General features: G+C 45.7%; 1 protein-coding gene across 7 annotated transcripts in view; it reads left to right on the top strand.

Moving 5' to 3' along the window:
• CACNA2D1 (calcium voltage-gated channel auxiliary subunit alpha2delta 1) overlaps positions 1–23,119 on the top strand; it is a 1,188,449-nt gene that overhangs the window by 77,144 nt on the left and 1,088,186 nt on the right. The gene's annotated exons all lie outside the window — the stretch shown is intronic.

The following is a 23,119-nucleotide window of genomic DNA, read 5'->3' as shown; positions in this document are numbered from 1 at the left end:
ACCTAAAATCTGCACACAGGGGATTTCTTACAAACAGGACGCATAGGAGATATATGTCTGGGGTTCCATGTCGTTTATATAGAAATGACTGAAGAAGCGGTATGTTTATACGAGTTATGATAGTCACAGTTTTCTCTGCTGCAGATCTAGCAGAGATCCATTGTTGATCTGTGTATAACCCTGCCGACACCACAGCCTTCTGTGTACATTGTATAGTCACAAAGAGCTGCTAATCAATGCTGGAACGTAGTTGGACTAGGAGGCACAAGGTTAGTTGTCCGGTAGTGAAAATCGTCTGCTGATAAAACACTGATTGTATTGAAACATTAAAACACAGCACAGTAAGTTACACATGCTGGAATCAGGGTCTCTGCTCTGGCATTATGATGCTCTCAGATTACTAGCAAAAACCTGGTGACAGATTGTCTTTAATGATGTCCTCAATTCTAAGAAATATTGGCAGATATTTATTAATCATGCAATACCATCAAGGCCATGAATATATTCTGCAGCAGGACAACGACCCCAAACCATGTTCAGTGTAAAGAAGAACGAGGGGTCCTGGAGGAGATGATATGGCCCTCTCAGAGCTCTGATCTCAACATTATTGAGTCTGTCTGGCATTACATGAAGAGACAGAAGGATTTGTGGAAGCTTACATCCACAGAAGATCTGTTGCTAGTTCTCCAAGATGTTTGGAATATCCTTTCAAGTTCTTTCAAAAACTGTGTGCCACTGCAGGTGCTTGACAGGTGTCTCCATCGCATGTACATAGATGTTCAAAGTATATTTTCTCTGAAACGTTTCAGTCGTGCAGTTAGACTGATTGGCTGAAGCAATGATGTGTACTGTAGTTATGATGCTACCACTGCAACTGATACATAGAATCCAGTGCAAGGAGGTATGGGCAAGGGGAGGGTGAGTATTGTCTGATGTGTTTTTAACACAGTGCCTAAAAGTGGAAAACCCCTTTAACCTTTCCTTTTTCAATGAGTAAGTTTTATTTTATGAAAGAAAGAGATGCTTACTTTTTGTTTATGTTCTATTTTATAAAACCATATAATGCTATTGATGAGCAGATCTGGCAGAATTTTCATGGGAACGTTGATTTGCAGCAAAGTTATTCTCAGAAAACTGAATGTCTCTTATTATTTAGCATAATAACCCTTATACAGTACAGACCAAAAGTTTGGACACACATTCTCATTTAAAGATTTTTCTGTATTTTCATTACTATGAAAATTGTACATTCACACTGAAGGCATCAAAACTAGGAATTAACACATGTGGAATTATATACTTAACAAAAAAGTGTGAAACAATTGAAAATATGTCTTATATTCTAGGTTCTTCAAAGTAGCCACCTTTTGCTTTGATGACTGCTTTGCACACTCTTGGCATTCTCTTGATGAGCTTCAAGTGGTAGTCACTGGAAATGGTCTTACAACAATCTTGAAGGAGTTCCCAGAGATGCTTAGCACTTGTTGGCCCTTTTGCCTTCACTCTGCGGTCCAGCTCACCCCAAACCATCTCGATTGGGTTCAGGTCTGGTGACTGTGGAGGCCAGGTCATCTGGCGTAGCACCCCATCACTCTCCTTCTTGTTCAAATAGCCCTTACACAGCCTGGAGGTGTGTTTGGGGTCATTATCCTGTTGAAAAATAAATGATGGTCCAACTAAACGCAAACCGGATGGAATAGCATGGCGCTGCAAGATGCTGTGGTAGCCATGCTGGTTCAGTATGCCTTCAATTTTGAATAAAACCCCAGCAGTGTCACCAGCAAAGCACCCCCACACCATCACACATCCTCCTCCTTGCTTCACGATGGGAACCAGGCATGTAGAGTCCATCCGTTCACCTTTTCTGCGTCGCACAAAGACACTGTGGTTGGAACCAAAGATCTCAAATTTGGACTCATCAGACCAAAGCACAAATTTCCACTGGTCTGTTGTCCATTCCTTGTGTTCTTTAGCCCAAACAAGTCTCTTCTGCTTGTTGCCTGTCCTTAGCAGTGGTTTCCTAGCAGCTATTTTACCATGAAGGCCTCCTGCACAAAGTCTCCTCTTAACAGTTGTTGTAGAGATGTGTCTGCTGCTAGAACTCTGTGTGGCATTGACCTGGTCTCTAATCTGAGCTGCTGTTAACCTGCGATTTCTGAGGCTGGTGACTCGGATAAACTTATCCTCAGAAGCAGAGGTGACTCTTGGTCTTCCTTTCCTGGGGCGGTCCTCATGTGAGCCAGATTCTTTGTAGCGCTTGATGGTTTTTGCAACTGCACTTGGGGACACTTTCAAAGTTTTCCCAATTTTTCGGACTGACTGACCTTCATTTCTTAAAGTAATGATGGCCACTCGTTTTTCTTTACTTAGAAATTGTATTATGGCAAGAAAAAAGCAGCTAACAGTCTATTCAGTAGGACTATCAGCTGTGTATCCACCAGACTTCTGCACAACACAACTGATGGTCCCAACCCCATTTATAAGGCAAGAAATCCCACTTATTAAACCTGACAGGGCACACCTGTGAAGTGAAAACCATTTCCGGTGACTACCTCTTGAAGCTCATCAAGAGAATGGCAAGAGTGTGCAAAGCATTCATCAAAGCAAAAGGTGGCTACTTTGAAGAACCTAGAATATAAGACATATTTTCCGTTGTTTCACACTGTTTTGTTATGTATATAATTCCACATGTGTTAATTCATAGTTTTGATGCCTTCAGTGTGAATGTACAATTTTCAAAGTCATGAAAATACAGAAAAATCTTTAAATGAGAAGGTGTGTCCACACTTTTGTTCTGTACTGTATGTGAAAAATAGAAAAAAATAACTTTTACTTACCTTATTAGTCACCTCTCTAGCTGCTCCGCTCTATACCGTCGTCCCTGTCTGGTCCCTCTTTGCATCTTATTATCACCACCGCAAGCTCTGAAGTCCCAGACCTCTTCAGACTAGGCTGGGACTTCCAGCTCTGGTGAGGTTGTCACCATACATGCGCAGAACCTCCAAAGGCTGAAAGTCCCGACCTTGCGGGAAGAGGCTTGGGATTTCGTCTCTTGAGACGGCAGTAAGAAGATGTGTCAAGGACTGGATTGGGACGATTAGCAGTGCAGAGTCTGGAAAGGTGAGTGGTAAGGTGGGTAAAGATTTTTTTTTATTTTTTACCTTTGATGGCCCTTTTCAGTTCAGAAAAATTGTGGTCAGCATTTTGCCGAATCCACACAGAAGCGAATTATAAAAAATCTGCAATTTTGGGGAATGCAGACTTCTGTAAAATCTGAGTAGAATTCAATTCCACTTGAATCCATTTTCTCATCTCTGCTATTCACTTTGGTACAGTACATCTTGCTTTTTCAATATTGTGTAGTTTCTGATGTTCATGTAAAGGGGTCATAGGTGTTAAAGCTCAGGAATTCAAACTATAAATGCTTTTTTTAATCTAATAGCTTATGAGGATTGTTTTTTTGTGCTTAAATGTTTTTTCTTTGTAATTACTGTACATTTTAGCTCTATAAATCACATTACACCATGAGGATTTCTCACTGCGGAACAAATCTGTGTCTCTTCTACTGCTATAGTCCAGAAAGTGTGTTCACACTTAATGTTACAATACATGGCAGCCTGTCCTTTCAAGTAGGTGGGGATCTGCCTTGAACATGGATTGCTTTGTTCAGGCCTTTTAATCTTACAGATGTCATCAATTTAATAGGTCATCCTTTGATTGTGTGGGTTGGTCCGCTTTCTTTTTGAAGAATGGCTGCTTCTTCTCTACCCATATTTCTCTGAATGGAATAAGGGGTTATGTAATAAGTTTTAAAAACAAAGGCTGCATCCATTACATTCATTACATTTTTGACTATTTTTCATTGATTCTGTTTGACTTTTTTCCTGTTTCTATCTGACAATAAATGTCTTTATTTAAAAATTTACCAAACAACATAATTTAATTTCAATGATTATTTAAAGTGCCATTGTTATAAGACAGTTAATGCATTAAAGCGTATCTGTCAGGTCTCACCTGACCTTGTGATTTTCCGTTTTTGTCCTTTAATTTTTTCCTCTAGAATACTTTGGTATACAGAGGAGCTCATGGTCAACTTAACCCCTTCACGCCATGGCCATTATCAGTTTTTTTTTTACTTTTTGTTCTTCCCCTTATTCCAAGAGATATAACTGTATTTTTAAAACCAAACCCCCATATGAGGGCTTGTTTTTTTGAAGGACAAGTTGTAATTTTGAATAACACTGTCCATTTTGTCATGTGATGCACTGTAACGCAGGACAAATCTTTCCAGTTCATTAAAATTGCAAAAAAAAGTGCAATTCCCCAATTCTTTTTTGTTTTTTTATTTATCATGTTTACTATATGGTAAAACTGAACTGGTAATATGATTCTCCAGGTGAGTATGAGTACGCAGATACCAAACATGTATAGATTTTTTTAAGTGGTGAAAAACAAAATTGTAAATTGTAAAGCTGTTCTAGCATTAATTTTTTTTCCGGATAATTGAATAGCGTTCGCTAATTTTACGGACTGTCCAGGAATTTCTAGATAGCTGATATTTTCAAAGTCTTGTGTTGTGTTAAATGGCAAGATAAGTTTGTTGCTTTATGGTATTTTGCTCCATTACAGTAACTCTTTGTCTAGTTGACGTTTGCTACATCTGTATATTCAGATTACACACTTGAGTTTAGGCCCCCATACACATTAGACTTAAAGGGGTATTCCCCCATCTCAAAAATCCTACCCATTATGTAGTGGGTGTAATAATAATAATATTAACAAATACCTTCAATTAGAAATGTAGTATAGTTTTTCTGATTCGCTATATCTCTTTGCTCATGTGCAGGCATTGCAGGACCTTAGGTTTCCATGGTTATGATCACTAGCAACTAGCTAACTCTCACTATATCAATGGTCATAACCATGGAAACCTAAGATCCTGCAATGCCTGCATATGAGGAAAGACACCTAGCGAATCAGAAAAACTATACTACATTTATAATTGGAGATATTTGCTAATATTACGTCTACTACATAACGGGTAGACTTTTGGAGACTGTATTTGCCAATATTATTATTATTACACCTACTACATACTGGGATAGGATCTTGGAGATGGGAATACCCCTTTAAGTTGGCTGAACTCTCCGACATCAACGGATTCAACCAATGGGCTAACGTGTATAGGGGTGCCGGCCAACTGATGGTCGGGAAAGATGTCGATCATACATGTACGATTTTGGACTGCTGATCACATTGTTCTACCTGAGAAGTCACACATCATGCGGCGACTTCCTCCTGGAGAACACAGGAGTGCTCATTGTAGCGAGTGCTCCTATGTATGGTAGAGTTGGCTGATATGGCTGCCGGCTGAACGATTGGCCGAAGCATTGTTCGGCCGACAGATATCTGATATATGGCCAACCTTACTCCTAAGGTGTACATTGAGCACAGAGCCTTATAGATCCTGTGGATGTCAAATGAGTAACTGTCTATGTCAGGATACTTTGTTTCCTGCATAGAAAAATAAAGACTTTCCAATACAGTGGAGAACTGCAAAAATAAAAAATACTAGGTTGTATACTTTTTAATTTTTTTTTAATTTGGGGCCTATTCTGCAGCATACAGAGGCATATGTAGAGCCTGTTGGGAGATTTCTTCAGCGTATATACTGAATGTGAAGGGAAAGCATGATGTCAGCAGAGCCTTACATGCTTGATTGTCTGTGCAATACTTTGTTAATCTATATGGAAACAATTCTTTGATCACCGGTGTTTACACACTGCTTCTATTTCTGTGCTTCATACAGGTTGTTTAGCTAGAGCCTGCCATCTGCTATGCTGTCAAGCCTTGTATACTGTTGGAATAAGCAGGGCACCTATTTCATGCTTTTGGCCTTATCGTTCCTTTGTTTCAGGCAGTCTACAGTTAAATTTCTGCATAACAGATGTTGTCAATTAAAGATTCTTTTTAAGCACCAATACAATGTGATCTCTCTGTTTTTTTTTTTGTGCTGACAAAACATTAGATGAAAACATGTCGTTATTCAGTAATGACTATATAGTTGAAGGCATTTATTTTCATGCATGTGAAGAAATCGCAGCGTGTATTTTTTTTTCCGCATGTGGGATGAGACTCACCGATTTTAGTACATGGGTGCGCAAAAGAAAAATTGGATGTCACAGTGCAGAATCCGTTTTTCTTTTATGGATGCATTCCATTTCATTGACATAGGAAACCTATAAATGCTTTTGTAAATGATTAATAGCTGTAAAAAAAATTGCATATTGATGGATTGAAGTATATAAATGGAGTTAACATTTTCCATTCACTTATACAGGAAGTAGAATGTTAGTGAAGTTGATGATTTATTTATTTTACTTATATAGTGCCATTATTTCCACAGCACTTTACAGACATTATTATCACTGTCCCCATTGGGGCTCACAATCTAAATTCCCTATCAGTATGTCTTTGGAGTGAGGGAGGAACCCGGAGAAAACCCACATAAACACAGGGAGAACATACAAACTCCTTGCAGATGTTGTCCTTGGTGGGATTTGAACCCAGGACCCCAGCGCTGCAAGGCTGCAATGCTAACCACTGAGCCACCATGCTGCCTTCACCGTGCTAAATCCTCATCACGTCTTGAATATTTGAACAGGACAAAAAATGTAGTCAGATCTTTAATCTGCTAGCCAAAGCTGCTTCTGCTGCTTGCATCCTTGAACTGGTTGGTGAGGTGGCTACTTTTTTTCCATGAACTTCAATGGCGAAATCTGCTTTCAAGCACATCCACCTCTATATTCAGTCTCCGGTCAGGGTCAAACGACGGTAGAGTCTCTCATTTGAGAGAATCGATTATGCTAATGAAAACTCCAATCAAACTCTGATCTGAGTTTGATCCGAGCGTCAGCATAGTGTGATCCGAGTCTCTCTGATGAGAGAACTGTAGCACAGGTGAGGAGAAGATGGAGGACAAAATTTCTCCATTGTGTGAGTCCGCAGAAATCTGACTACACTCAGAAGTCATCCGAATGCAGTCCGATGTTTTCCACGCACTGATAGACTTGAATGGGTGAGTGTCTGAGTGAAATCGCAACATGCTGCAATTTTTTTCACACATGGATTCTGTCAGTGAAAAAATTCAGTCATCTGCGCTGCCGCATTGAAAAACATTGGTCCAATAAAAAATCAGATAGCTTGTATGACCTCTGCCTCCTCTGGTTTGTGATTATCTCCAGGTACTTTGGCTTACAGAATACCAGTCTGGTGACCCTCATTCTTCTAATAAGTGGTAGTTCCAAATGTACGGCAGGGCCCCAACCTGCCAGACATAATAATTTATCGATTATACCATGAATCTCTAAAACTTTTAAAACCAAAGGGACCAGAGTTCCTGTCTGTTATCCTCTTAATTAATACTGTAAAATCACACTATTTTGCATAATCTTAAGAGTCTACAATGATATATGGTATACCAGCAATGATATGTTTAATTCTGGTGCCAGTAAATGTAAAAGCTATTATCAGAGAAATAATTTGCCCGGCATCCATTTCAGTGTCCTCCTACACAATTTAAGCTTGGAACACTGCAAGTTAAACAAATGATGAGCACAAGCACATAACCCAACTCTGGAAAGCAGAAAAGACATGCCACATATTAAATAATCATTACGCTATATTTAGGCTTGCAGCTGTCAGAAACCCAACAGCATATATTAAAGCGCCCAAGTTCTCCTAACAAAGGTTTGTGTTCTGTACGTTGCATATCATCGGCAAATAAGAATGCTGTTAAGATGACACGTTGTTAGTCCTGCTTTTTATCTTGCCTTGGTGCTGAAAGGGTTATGTAAATGTTGGCTCACTGGTGTCCTAGCAACTCCATGCTGAGATGCTGACTGACATATAGCCCTATCCCCATGCTCTTACACCCATTGAGAAGTATCAGGCCTGTGCAGGAAGGTGAAAAAAGCAAACAAGATCTTTAAAGATGGGATTTTGAACTGAATTAAACAGTTTGGTTTCTTATAGAAAATGTCTAGACTAACTCTCCTCCATGAAAGATGGACCAGGGCAGCCAGCATCCTCAGCCTGGCATCTTAGGTGCTTCTGGCATTTATTAGGCCCCACACCATCATGATGTCACATGAGGCCTAGTCGCGTCTCCTCATGGCTGGCCAATATTTCACCAAACAATAATGAGTATGGGGTATGTTGCAAGTGAGGAGTAGAATTTTGGAAGCTATCATCAGAAAATGACTGTTCTTTTAACCAGGTTTTTGAGTTAAATGTCTTTGCTTTTTTTTTTACATGTAATAAAAATAGAAATCTTGCAAATTTCACATTAGCTAATGGGTCTTTTTTAGACTCTAACTTCATATTGTTTCAGGAAACAACACATGTACACAGCCACATTAGTTGGATCCTGGCCCTTTGTTTTGTATTGAAGTGTCTAATGAGCTGCAAAAGGTGATTGTGAAGGAAAAGGAGCATGGTCTGCTGTGACATCACCTATTGTGACTTTGTGAATGGACAATGGGCTCAGTTGTGCCATTTCAAATATCCTGTGTCTCCCCCCTCCATCTCTATACAGTCAAAAGGAAATATTCTGCCTAGCACAGCCCATTTGATAACCCCTTTGAAGCTAGGATCCAGGAGCTAAGTTTGACACCTCTCAGTATTCTCCCAGGAGACCCCCCTTCCCCCTGTGGTTCTGAGTTCCTGCAATAAGAGTAGAACAAATGTTATGTCCTTTTGTGTAGAGACAATCATTTGGATGCTGCCTTAACTAGTTATTTTACTGATATTATAGTTTCCCTTACAATTATATATTTCCTTCACAGTGGCCATCAGCATATGAAAATTAAACAAAACCATCATTTTTAGACTATGCCATAAATGTATGATAGGTTGATAGGTGTGGATCCATCCTACTGGACCCTAATATGTTTAGAGAATAGAATTTCAGAACCTCTGATTTCCAATCCTGTATTGCTGCTTTCACCACTAAATATAATGGCTTTGCTGGTTTGCCAACCGTCTGTGAATTTTAGGACTGTAACACATAGCAAAACTTAGGTGTTTTCAACTCTGTGATTTTTTTTCTTTCATTTATGTATTTTATAGTGTGTATATAAGGATGGCAGACTGTGCATATAAGGATGGCAGACTGTGCTGCAGCATTCCTACCCCTGTAGACATCAATCACGTTGTGTGTGTGAATAGTGTTCTGCATCTTTGTATACATTATGTCATGTGAATTGTTTTGTAATGTATAATGTAAGAAAAGTAATATTAGTAATGTACAGCATAGGGTTTATAGTGTAGGCATAGTGTATAATATAGGTAGTATAGGGATAGGTAATTGAATGTAGTTTAGGTAATGCCATTAGGGTAAGATAGTTAATGTTTGGGACTAGCCCATAGTGGGAGGGGTTTTGTGTTAGGGCTGCTTCCTGTAATTAGGGAGTTTGAGTTTGGAGTGCCAAGTGAATATTGCTGCCAAAAGAGGTGATCCATAATAAAAGGATACTTAAGGCCAGGGATAACGAGATCCTAAGGAAGAAGTGACTGACTAGTCACAGTGGCCTTCTGGAGAAGGGTCCGTGGATATGACGCTGAATCACAAACCCCAGAGCTTGCAACGCTGAAGGTAAACTAGACTGAGTTTGTGGGACTAGAGGGGGTCCCGAGTGGTAGAGCCTTGTTAAAGACTGTAGTGTTCAGGCTGGGCTGTGGCGATGTAGGACAAAACAGTGTGTCTGCAAATCCCTGGAGTAGAACTACAGAGGAAGGGTATGGTGTGAGGGAAAATGCTTTATGCCATAGAGGAAACGACCATAAGACTTTGTGACTGCTATCCCTTGTATATAACCTTTGCCAAGTTATCATTCAGTAAAGACTCTATGCTTCAACAACAGTCTCCTTTATTGAACTGGGGAACCTATAGTCCTGTCTGCCCACACCACCGGCTACATGCAGCCTGCATGGGTGGGATGCCCACACAGCACAAGTCCACATACCCTGCCTGGGCCCACACTTACATTTAGCTCACCAAGACGCAAAAGGAGGTGAGTGCCTCGCCTGCGGCTACTGCTCCCAGCCACGAAACGTGTACATCCGCTAAATAGTCTAATATGTGCAGTACAAATAGGACCTGTCTCCAGAAACCCATCTACCTGCAGACTGCCACCTGCACCAGGAGAGCTGGGTCTCTGCCGTCACTTATGCCCTGGTATTTGCGCTCTAGTCATTTCACTGTTGCTCTGTCATGGCATAAGCCAGGTGTTACTGGCTGCTGTTTTCTGGCATGAACTGAATGTCCATGTGGTCGTCCATTGCCCCTTATAGCTGGGTGCAGGGTTCATCTCTGAATCATATGACAGGAGCACATGGTTATTGCTGCTGGACAGGTGAGAGACTCTCTGATGACAGGTGTGATGAACCTGTAGCCGCCATCTTGGTAATGATAAATCATATCCAGGGATGGCCACACTTCAGCAGCCCCCACCCTTGGGACCTTCTGTTAAAACGTCAACTAGATAGTTTCCCCCCATCCAGGCTCCTGTAAGATAAGAAGCCCCGGGGCCTACTTAACACTTGAATGCTAGGAGCTTCAAAGACTTCGAGAGGAAACACAGCCAGCAGGGGGGGGTGCTTCGTCTATCTGTACCTGACCATTTGTCCCATAGGACTAGTTTCTTTGTCTGTCACAAGCATGGAGGCATAAGATATAGAAACATGAAAAGTACACGCATGTTGCATGGGATGGGCCAATAAAAAAATATCACGGCGTCCCGGAGCCATTGCGCACACAAGCCTCCGCGGTAGACGTTTGTACGTGCTCTGGAAGCCAAGATATAGCGCGGAGCCATTCCTGAGGACCGTATGGTATCATAATTGATATCAAAAGGTCGGTTACGGCGGCCCGAATCCATGGGAACCCCTGGGGGTATCATGAGACCATCCCAGAAGAAGTTATTGGGTTCCATAGAATTTGGGCTTCTGATCGAAGTTAGACCTGAGGGTGGAGACTGAGTCAGCTGACCTCACCAGCAGTGGGCGGGACAGGGCAGGTAAGATAGCAGGACAGACAAGAGACAAGTCAGTCTTGACCCAAGAGTGGTGTGCTGAACATCTGAGCACCAGCTGAGGCCACCAAGGGGAGGAGCAGTTTGACCATGCGGTGGTAGGCCTCAGCCTGTAACAAAGAACCGTGCCTGCGACCGCAGAATCCTCTCCCTGCGTCACAAGAAAATCAAGAAACCGGTAACTGATATGCTGTGGTGATTCTGTGTGTTGTATTCCATTGTTGTATAGTTTAGCCTGACCTTATACCTGTGTATATTTAGTTGTATATCGTGTATCTAGTGTATTATTATAATCAATTACCTCAAGTAATTGTGGGCCTGCCTTTTATTCTGCATAACGAACGCACGTCCGTGTGAGCTCGGCTCAAGCCAAAACGCTACCCAGGGTTGGTTCCTGACCCGATATAGGCCCATTCACGGACTGGGCGTATATCTAAAATAGGGACTGGTGGCAGCATACCAACTGGGGATTGGGGAAGGCTGGTAGTGACGGTCGGAGGTTCAGATATATATATTCCTGGCGCGGCCAAGGAAGATATATATACCGCCCTCACTACAGAGGGCCCCGATACCCAGTAGGTTACAGGACAGTCTCCCTGGCGACCGCTTATCCTAGGTGCAGTTCCTTGACTGACCTGAGGCTAAGAGGGCGCTAGCGAGTTGTGCTGTGTAGTGACGTTACGGTTTAGTGACGTTGAAGGGATAACACACTACCGTGTTCCCTGCGCTGGTTGCAGCTTCCTGGCACTACTTTCTCTAGGTGCAGTACCTTGACTGACCTGAGAGGTAAGGGGGCGCCAGAGAGCTGCACCCACCGGCCGGCTTTCATCACATTGGTGGCAGAGCGGTGGGATTGCAGAATAATAGTGTTGTGGGACCCCTACTCCCAGGCACTAAAGACTGCCAGTGGTAACTTCCACTGCTGGAGTCTTAAGGTCAGCCCAACGTTAGACGGTCAGGCTAAAAGTATAACAAGGTGTGTGCAAACTCAGGGTTGCAGCGGTGTCGGTTACCAAGATGGCAGACGGCACCAGGAGCAAGACCCTGCAGGAGGCTAATGCTACGGTCCGTGTGGCAGGAGGGGAGGACATTGTTACTCATGGCGAGGAGGAGTCCAGCCCGGGCACCTCAGGGAGCCAGTCCCCAGTATACGGTCCCGCAGTGGGCTGCCCACCACCTACCCAGCCCAGCCTGTCCAGATCACAAGCCCTTTTACAAGCGGCTATGGCAAGTCTCCAGTCTCATGGCGATGCCGTCTACAAAACCCTCCTGGCAGCATCAGAGAAGGCAGCGGAGGAGGAGCGCGAAGCTGCAGAGCGCCGGGAGGCTGCGGAGCGTGAAGCTGCAGAGCGCCGGGAGGCTGCGGAGCGTGCAGAGCGAGCTGCGGAGCGCCAGCACCAACTGGACCTGGCCCAGCGGGGGCTTCCGCTAGAGCAACCAACCCATCAGGAGACCAAGTCGTCCAAAGTCCGAGCTGAGGACTTCCCTCTACTGGAGAAGGATGGGGACCTGGACTCCTTTCTGGTGGCATTTGAACGGACCTGTCTTCAGCACCATCTGGCCCGGGATCAGTGGGCCAGATACCTGACCCCCCGTTTGAGGGGTAAGTCCCTGGATGCCTTGGGGGACTTACCTGCCGGGGAGGTACAGAACTACGACTGCATCAAGCGGGCCCTGATCCGGCAGTACAACCTCACTCCCGAGTCGTACCGCCAGAAGTTCCGGAGCCTGCTGCGTGGCCCCAAGGACACCTGGACCGATCATATGCGGGCGCTGTTGAGAGCCGCAGAGCACTGGACCTCGGGTCTAGCGCTTACTACCCGCCAGGAGGTCCAGGAACTGTTCGTCACGGAGCAGTTCTTGTGGAACTGCCCAGAGGACCTCCGACAGTTCCTCCGTGACCGAAAACCAACAGGGGCTTCTGCTACAGCCGCCCTGGCAGACGAGTATGCCAATAACAGGGCGCCTGAGCTGAAGAAGTCTGCCAGCAGCACCTGGAGAGGGGGTAAGCCCAGTCATGCCCCTGTTTCCCCGGCCCCTAGAACACAAGGGGTGTATCCCCCTGTTGCCCTCTCCAGGCAAGGACCAGACGTAAGACGTTGTCATCTATGCAACAAACCAGGACACTTTAGGGCTGAGTGTCCCCAGCGCCAAAAGACCCCATCCCATTCCCAGAGAGCGCCCAATGTTTTGTGTGTGGGAGGGGGTGGTGGTAGGTCCCTGGACAACATCCAACCCGTCACCATAGGCCGTTCTGCGGTCATGGGACTGCGGGACACTGGCGCTGAACGAACACTGGTACGGCCTGAGGTGGTGTCCCCCCAGGACTTGGTACCAGGAAAGACTCTTTCCGTCTCCGGGGTTGGAGGCGTGGAGCCGGCACTTCCCGTTGCCATGGTGTATTTGGACTGGGGTGCCGGAAGGGGGATGCGGGAGGTGGGAGTAACGCCAAATATTCCCGCAAATGTTTTATTAGGGACCGACTTGGGGCGTCTAGTATCGCAGTATGTACCCTCTGAACCCCCAAGTTCGGCCCCCCAAGAGTGTATTGATTTGTCTGCTGCTAATGCCAACCATGTTGTATGTAGTGTGTGTCCTGCTGAGGAGGAGGGAGTGAAACCTGAGGGTAACACCTGCACAGACACAACACAAACAGGGTTAGTGAAAGCAGGTGGGGAGTGTGGGGATGCCCGCAGAGGTGCTCAGCCGGCGTGCCGTGACCTCTTGTCCTCCGGTGAGGGAGGGGGCGGGCAGGATTCTGTAGAGGGAAGCTCAGGGATGGAGAGGGGGGCAGCTACCGGCAGTGTAGGGCTCCCAGGGGTATCCAGGCTGCTGAGTATAGGCCCACTGCAGGGGGAGGAACAGGCCATGGGAGGTGGGGGTGTCCCAAGAGAGGAGCCGCCAGGTAAGACCCCAGGGCAGGAGTTCCCCACATCCGAGATGTCCAAAGGCCTAGGAAGCCTGCCTGATCGGGCGGCTTGGTCAGAAACAGAGGGGAAGCAGGCACTACCCACGGTCACAGCGGTCATAGCCGCTGTCACCAGGAGTGGGAGCGCCGGAGCCCAAGGAGCCTTGCAGAGGTCCGACGGCTTCCCCACTTCTGACCAAGTGTCTGCCGGGTCAGACAGCGGCCAGGTGACATGCCCGGAGGGGCTGACAGAGGATGTGGCAGTTTCGTCGATTCTGGCCACATCAAGTCAGGAATTTCAGGCTGCGTTAGAAGCAGACGACAGCCTGAAAGCTCTCAAGGAACAGGCGGCACAGCCTCCCATGGAGTCAGACTGCGAGCGTGTGGTCTGGGACCAGGGACGGCTGTACCGGGTAACGGTCCAGCAGGGTTCACCGGAGGCGTGGCCCAGGGACCGACAGTTAGTGGTACCCTATCCGTTCAGGGCGGAATTGTTGCGGATCGCACACGAGATTCCGATGGCCGGACACCTAGGGATCGCTAAAACCAAGGCCAGGATAGCTCAGCATTTCTACTGGCCTGGGATGGGAGCCGCGGTGGGTGCCTACTGCCGTTCGTGTGACACCTGTCAGAGGGTGGGGAAGGCGGGGCCGCGCCCCAAAGCCCCACTGGTAACTCTGCCAATCATCGAAGAGCCTTTCTCGAGGGTCGCTGTGGATCTTATTGGACCTCTGTCCACTCCCAGCCACTCCGGGAAATGCTTCATACTCACGGTAGTGGACTATGCCACCCGGTACCCGGAAGCGGTAGCTTTGTCGTCCATTCGGGCCGACAAGGTGGCTACCGCCTTACTGGAGATCTTCTCCAGAGTGGGTTTCCCCCAAGAAATGCTCACCGACCGAGGGACCCAGTTCATGTCGCGGCTGATGGAGTCCCTCTGTAAGCAAATGCAGGTGCAACATCTGGTGGCCAGCCCGTATCACCCACAGACTAATGGCCTGTGTGAGCGGTTCAATGGCACCTTAAAGCAGATGCTTAAGATGTTGGTCGACTCCCACGGGAGAGACTGGGAGCGTTACCTCCCACACCTCCTATTTGCTTACCGGGAGGTTCCGCAGGCCTCAACGGGGTTCTCCCCCTTTGAGCTCCTGTACGGGCGACGGGTACGGGGCCCCCTGGCTCTGGTGAAGGAAGCATGGGAAGGGGATTTGGCCACCCCCGAGGTGTCGGTCATCGAGTATGTCGTGCGCCACCGGGACAGGATGATGGCCTTGGCAAAGCTGGTGCAGGACAATATGGCCCAGGCCCAGGCCGACCAGAAGCGGTGGTACGACCAGAATGCTTGTGAGAGGACCTACCAGGTGGGTCAAAAGGTGTGGGTACTGGTCCCCGTACCACAGAACAAGCTTCAGGCAGCCTGGGAAGGTCCCTACTTCGTGCACCAGAAACTCAATGCCGTCACCTATCTGGTCACCCTGGATCACGCCCGTGGAAGGAGGAAGGCCTTCCACGTGAACATGATGAAGGCTCATCATGAGCGGGAAGCGACTGCCCACCCAGTGTGCAACCTTCCCGAGGAAGGAGAGGTAGAAACCCTCCTGGATCTGCTCACCCAAGCCAAGGCGGGTGGGTCCATCGAGGATGTGGGGGTTGGCCACCAGCTCACGGAGGACCAACGGTCCCAGCTGGGGACCACCCTGCACCCCTTCCGGGGGCTGTTCAGCAGCCTGCCCGGAAGGACTGAGATGGCTGTCCACGACGTGGACACTGGCGATCACCCGCCGATCCGGCGTTCAGCATATCGGGTCTCTTTCGAGGTGCAGGGAAACATGCGCCAAGAGATAGACGAGATGCTGAAGCTGGGGGTGATCCAGGCATCCAGCAGCGCGTGGGCCTCGCCTGTAGTCCTCGTACCAAAGAAGGACCGAACTACACGGTTCTGCGTGGACTACCGGGGGCTCAACGCTGTAACGGCCACCGATGCGTTCCCCATACCACGCATCGATGACCTGCTCGATCGGATGGCCGGGGCTAAGTACCTGACCATCATGGATCTGAGCCGGGGGTACTGGCAGATTCCTCTGACCCCCGCGGCAAGGGAACGCTCTGCCTTTATCACCCCTTTTGGACTGTACGAGTCCACAGTGATGCCATTCGGCATGAAGAATGCCCCTGCCACTTTTCAGCGGATGGTCAATACGCTGCTTGAGGGACTTGAAGGGTACGCGGCTGCGTACTTGGACGATATTGCAGTCTTCAGTCCCACTTGGGAGGATCACCTAGAGCACCTGCGGCAGGTGCTCGGTCGGATCCACCGGGCAGGCTTGACCATCAAGCCGGAAAAGTGCCAGCTGGGCATGAGTGAGGTCCTCTACCTGGGTCACCGGGTAGGCGGGGGGGTTCTGAAGCCAGAACCGGGGAAAGTGGATGCCATCGCATCCTGGCCCACTCCTAGGACCAAAAAGCAGGTGATGTCCTTCTTGGGGACCGCCGGGTACTATAGGAGGTTCGTCCCACACTATAGCACCCTGGCCAAGCCCCTGACGGACCTCACCAAGAAGAAGCTGCCCGTCGCAGTCGACTGGACAGTCGCCTGCGAGACAGCTTTCGGGGCACTCAAGGCCGCCCTAAGTAGCTCCCCTGTACTGCAAGCTGCCGACTTCGACCGGCCGTTTGTGGTACAGACCGACGCCAGTGACTTTGGCCTCGGTGCTGTGCTAAGTCAGGTCAACACGACAGGCCAGGAACATCCTGTCTTGTACCTGAGCAGGAAGCTACTGCCCCGGGAGGTGGCTTACTCCACGGTGGAAAAAGAATGCCTGGCAATTGTATGGGCCCTGCAGCGTCTGCAGCCCTACTTGTACGGGAGCCATTTCACCGTGGAGACGGACCACAACCCCCTCAGCTGGTTACACACGGTCTCTGGGTCGAATGGCAGGTTGCTACGCTGGAGCCTCGCTCTCCAGCAGTACCACTTCTCCATTCGCCACAGAAGAGGCCGTGACCACGGTAACGCTGACGGGTTATCCCGGCAAGGGGAGGGTGCAGAAGGACGCACGGGGGAACACAGGAATGTGCTACCCCCTCGCGCCCTCGTATAGGGGGAGGTGTGATGAACCTGTAGCCGCCATCTTGGTAATGATAAATCATATCCAGGGATGGCCACACTTCAGCAGCCCCCACCCTTGGGACCTTCTGTTAAAACGTCAACTAGATAGTTTCCCCCCATCCAGGCTCCTGTAAGATAAGAAGCCCCGGGGCCTACTTAACACTTGAATGCTAGGAGCTTCAAAGACTTCGAGAGGAAACACAGCCAGCAGGGGGGGGTGCTTCGTCTATCTGTACCTGACCATTTGTCCCATAGGACTAGTTTCTTTGTCTGTCACAAGCATGGAGGCATAAGATATAGAAACATGAAAAGTACACGCATGTTGCATGGGATGGGCCAATAAAAAAATATCACGGCGTCCCGGAGCCATTGCGCACACAAGCCTCCGCGGTAGACGTTTGTACGTGCTCTGGAAGCCAAGATATAGCGCGGAGCCATTCCTGAGGACCGTATGGTATCATAATTGATATCAAAAGGTCGGTTACGGCGGCCCGAATCCATGGGAACCCCTGGGGGTATCATGAGACCATCCCAGAAGAAGTTATTGGGTTCCATAGAATTTGGGCTTCTGATCGAAGTTAGACCTGAGGGTGGAGACTGAGTCAGCTGACCTCACCAGCAGTGGGCGGGACAGGGCAGGTAAGATAGCAGGACAGACAAGAGACAAGTCAGTCTTGACCCAAGAGTGGTGTGCTGAACATCTGAGCACCAGCTGAGGCCACCAAGGGGAGGAGCAGTTTGACCATGCGGTGGTAGGCCTCAGCCTGTAACAAAGAACCGTGCCTGCGACCGCAGAATCCTCTCCCTGCGTCACAAGAAAATCAAGAAACCGGTAACTGATATGCTGTGGTGATTCTGTGTGTTGTATTCCATTGTTGTATAGTTTAGCCTGACCTTATACCTGTGTATATTTAGTTGTATATCGTGTATCTAGTGTATTATTATAATCAATTACCTCAAGTAATTGTGGGCCTGCCTTTTATTCTGCATAACGAACGCACGTCCGTGTGAGCTCGGCTCAAGCCAAAACGCTACCCAGGGTTGGTTCCTGACCCGATATAGGCCCATTCACGGACTGGGCGTATATCTAAAATAGGGACTGGTGGCAGCATACCAACTGGGGATTGGGGAAGGCTGGTAGTGACGGTCGGAGGTTCAGATATATATATTCCTGGCGCGGCCAAGGAAGATATATATACCGCCCTCACTACAGAGGGCCCCGATACCCAGTAGGTTACAGGACAGTCTCCCTGGCGACCGCTTATCCTAGGTGCAGTTCCTTGACTGACCTGAGGCTAAGAGGGCGCTAGCGAGTTGTGCTGTGTAGTGACGTTACGGTTTAGTGACGTTGAAGGGATAACACACTACCGTGTTCCCTGCGCTGGTTGCAGCTTCCTGGCACTACTTTCTCTAGGTGCAGTACCTTGACTGACCTGAGAGGTAAGGGGGCGCCAGAGAGCTGCACCCACCGGCCGGCTTTCATCACAACAGGCAAATCAGATGTTTAGTCATTTGAGTCCAGTATATGCCATTACCACTACCCAAAAACCATGGTGAAACCATATATAGAACTGCACTGAGCTGATGGTGTTCTCTACTAGTTTTATGTGACAATGCAAAATACTTAACTTTATCAATTAGTATATTCAGTGTACCTTACATTATACATCTCCCAGTTAATGTACATCCTAATAGCGTACACAGTACACCTCACAGTGAATATACTTCCTAATACTATATACAGCTTTACTGTGTAACCCCCTCACAATACATACCTTATAGTGAATGTACCTCATAGCAGAATATCCACCTTTATCTATCTACCTATCTATCTGTCGATCTACATATAGCTGTCTAAATTACCTCTCATCCAGCCAAATTAGACCTCTTGCTTTGTACTGATGAGGAGCAAGCACCCCAAAACAGGTGTCTGCAAATAAAGTATCTGTTTTGGCTTTTATCCTAATTCTTGTGGCAAGGCTCAATAAAGGATCCATATAGTGTTTTAGGATTGCTACTTCCAGTAGGTGGTATTAGAGTTCAAGACTTTTTCCTCTCTGAACAGGCAATTTATGCATGGGGAATAAAGATTATCTATCACCTTTGTTCACAAAAGGTGAGGGTTAAAGGTTTAAACATTTATGGCATAGCCTGGAAAATGCTCCTTATATTGCTAAAGTTAGGATAGTTTTTCCAGGACACTATTTGAATTTTTATAAAAAGCATTTTGAGGCAGAAAAGCTCAATAAATTATTTATAGAGAATCCGGAAATTTTTTTTTTTTAGTAATATCTCTGTATTTATATGAAATGATAGTGACTGATTTCGTCAAGTAAAGCTTCAGTAATTGGAAATATGGCAAGTCTTGTTTAAAGCAGTGTATTTTAATGTCTATGTTATAGAGCTTAGTATTTTAATTTAACATGCTGCCCTTATTCGCTCTGTGTATATTTTATAACCAGAGATCTGACTGGTACTATATAGACAAGGAAAATTAAAAATACATGAACAATTGGTTGAAGAAAAAGCTCATGCAATAATAATAGAATGAGATATGAATGCACTGTGCTTTCTATTTCAGTAGGGACAACACACAATAATAAGGTATGTGAACAGGCACTGAAATATCACAACAGTGCGATGTAACCTGGGATATATGGCATTGCAAACATGAACTATTAACCCATAATGATCTAAATGAATAGTCCTGTTATGTGGACCACTTTCTCTTTAAAGGGATCCAGATTTTTCCTATATGAGAGAAGACCAGTACCTGTATACCCTCATATACAGCATTCTAATATGCTGTATATATGCCCCCAATCCAGCCTGCTAAACAAGAAAAAGAGCTTTTTATTTTATCCACGCATGAGGCCGTCCGGTCCCATGGGTGTCACTTGGCTTAATCCAGCACCTCCTTTCTTATGATCGGCATCCTCCTTCCCTGCTTCGTGTGGACGATGTGTCCTCCGTCATCCACACAGTGTCCAGGATCACGCTCCTGTGCAGGAGTACTTCTCTCTGCCCTGTCGAGGACAGAGCAAAGTATTGCAGTGTGCATGAGCAGGAAAAAGCCAAAGAGCGCCAGCACAAGCGCGCTGCAGTACTTTGCTCTGCCCTCAAGAAGAGGCACTGGATCAAGACCAGCGATGCCCATTGGCCCTGTAGGTGAGTAAAATAAAAGCTTTTTTTTCTTGTCCTGCAGGCTGGATTGGGGGATATTAGAATGCTATATACAAGGGCTTACAGGTACTGGCCTTGTCTCATATGGGAAAAATCTGGTGACAGGTTCCCTTTTAGGTAGTAAAATCCAAAAACCACTTTTTTGTTAACATTTATTGCTTTTAATACACATCCTACAATAGTTAGTTTTTTTGTCTAGTGGTTTTGTTAAAAAATCACTTAAGGGACTATTCTCAACATTATTCTTCAGGCGCGCACCTCTTCCCAGCCACCTATCTTTATACCTGCTTGAGCAATGCGCGCCTGCTTGATTGACATTTGGGCTTTGCCTAGGAGACCGACCGACTCTGATAGACTGTAACAGTAACCTAGAATACGAGCAGTAAAGAGCATAATTAAAAATCCCCCGTTCAAGAATTTTAATGACAAGGAAGTTATAAAGCCATATAGAATTTTAACCATTTATCATCGTCTGATCAAAAGAAGTCCGTACAAATTTAAAAAAATGAAACACATTTCTCAAATGGAATACAGCCCATTCACAAAACCCGGCACTACTGAAAACTGTTATGTAGTTCTGAATCAGACTGTGTAGTTATCTAGTTCAGAACCAGTAGTAACTACACTTAAAGGGGTTTTCCATTCTTATGATAAAATTCTTCAGTCACTCTGTGTGACTTTAAATTCAACTGTATTGAATGAGGCCGAGCACGTCTTGTCAGAATGTGGCCGGAAGTGTGCAATGTCTTGCCGGCAATATCAGGGAATCCTGACAGTGTGTGGTGCACACGCTGTGAGGATTTAGAAACCTGCAGTCACATAGAGTGACTGCAAACATTCATCAGAAAACCAAACCCTATAACAGGAGTATGAAATGAGAGGTATCCTCTAGCACACATTCTGCTAACAAATAGAGAATATGAAATCTCAATGTCAGGAAGGTTGCTATGGTTACCGGAGATTACATTATCCATGCATTCTGATACCTGTTGGTAACTATGTAACTTAGACCGTTGATTACACAATGCCTTGGGGTTAGAATTCACTTTACAAATTTTAGTTCCTACAAGTATATATTATAAGGATTATTTATTTTAATGACAGCCACATTTCATAAACCTATTGTTATGACTAAATACAGCAAAATAAAATCAAAGTTCTGACTTTCTATGTAAAATTTTACTGTCATATATTTAATATCTACATAGTACTCTCATACTTGAGTAGTCTTACTAAATATACTTACTGCTCATGTGGCATTAGTTGATCCTATCTGCACCCTACATATCATAAATGAGAACTGAACTTATTCTTTGAAATGTACTCTTGCCATATATAATCCAGGACAAACTCCGGACCTAAATGACAAAATTTAGGCCAGGAATATGCAACTGTATTCCATGTAGTTGCAAAAGTTGGCCATCAAAGGGGTTGTCTACTTTGTTTATTTTAACAAATATGTCGGGGACATGATTTTATGGCACTTACTAATGTATAAGTAATACAGATAAGTATAGTAGAACCAATGTAATACTTATATATTAATGTCACAAAATTGACACACATTTGTTAAAATAAAATGACCAATCCCTTAAGCCCTGTTGATCTATCTATCTATCTATCTATCTATCTATTTATCTATCCATCTGTAAAGGTGGAGAAGATAGCTGAACATCCTCTCTGAAGACGCCTGTCATTATATCTAATGTGACCTGTGTATTATTGTATGTTTTATCCTCATGTCAGCTGCAGTTTACTGTTAGTCAGAGGTGACAGGGTTAACTGTAGGATCAGCCCATAGTTGGGGAGGTTTAAATGGGCACTAGTGATTAGTTCCTGGTTTTATAGTTAGTCTTGGTTGAGTCCGAGAGAAGAAAGGAAACCCTCACCCAGTTCTGATCATCATTGTGTGTGTGTGTGTGAAGAGCAGACCTACAAGGTAGCAGGTTTTCAGCAAGGAAGGAACAGTGGCGTCTCTTCATAGAAGGCTAGTTGGAGACCTAGTGGAAGTGAATCTTAAGCAAGTGTCAGTGTTAGCCAGACCTGTAGGTCTTCGTGAATAAATATGGGATCAACCATGCTGGGGCATGTCAGTAGGTTGGAAGCTGAGAGAGCTCCTTTACACAGTTCACAGAGCGCAGTTTGGGGTGCAGTGATCACAGCCCAAATCATCGATCCGAGGGCCCTGTACTGGAAAGATGGAGGCCCTCAGCATAGACAGTTATTCATTTTCAACATTCTACACAACTAATGTGCTGCCGTCTGCAACCATTAAGTGTCAACCTCTGTTATACTGTACAGATGAAAGACTCAAGCATTTTTCCTGCTATTATACATAGGTTTCAGACAGAATAAACAAGAGTTAATTTCCATAAATTTGCCTGTCTTCACCACGGAGCTATAGGGTCCCAGTGCCTCACAAATCATGGCATAACATAGTCTGACGGTGTCAGCAGCAGAAACCACAACACATGCACACACCCAGGAACCTCTATCTGGGTATTTTGGAATGCAGAAACAACAACTGGGCAGTACCACCCCTTACAAATCCACCCATTTAAGCATAACAAAGTATACTATGTTTTTAATTACATTAAAACTGTTTTGCTCGGACATATAAACCAGACGTGCCAAAAGGACACTATTTTGGCATACAACGGGTCCATGTCTATGTACACTATAAGTATACCTCATTACTAAATGCACTGTTTTTGCTTATGTCTTACCTACATCCTTGGTTGTTAAAAATGTATGCTTTACTCATAGAGCTACAGTGAAGTTCTTGCAAATGACCCCCAGTGTGGGTTGAAAGGTGCTGTCTTTATT

Source organism: Phyllobates terribilis, unplaced genomic scaffold (genome assembly GCF_046119375.1).
Source record: "Phyllobates terribilis strain yellow unplaced genomic scaffold, ASM4611937v1 Scaffold_11__3_contigs__length_659146591, whole genome shotgun sequence".
NCBI lineage: Eukaryota > Metazoa > Chordata > Amphibia > Anura > Dendrobatidae > Phyllobates > Phyllobates terribilis.
This window is presented reverse-complemented; position numbering and strand designations above follow the sequence as displayed.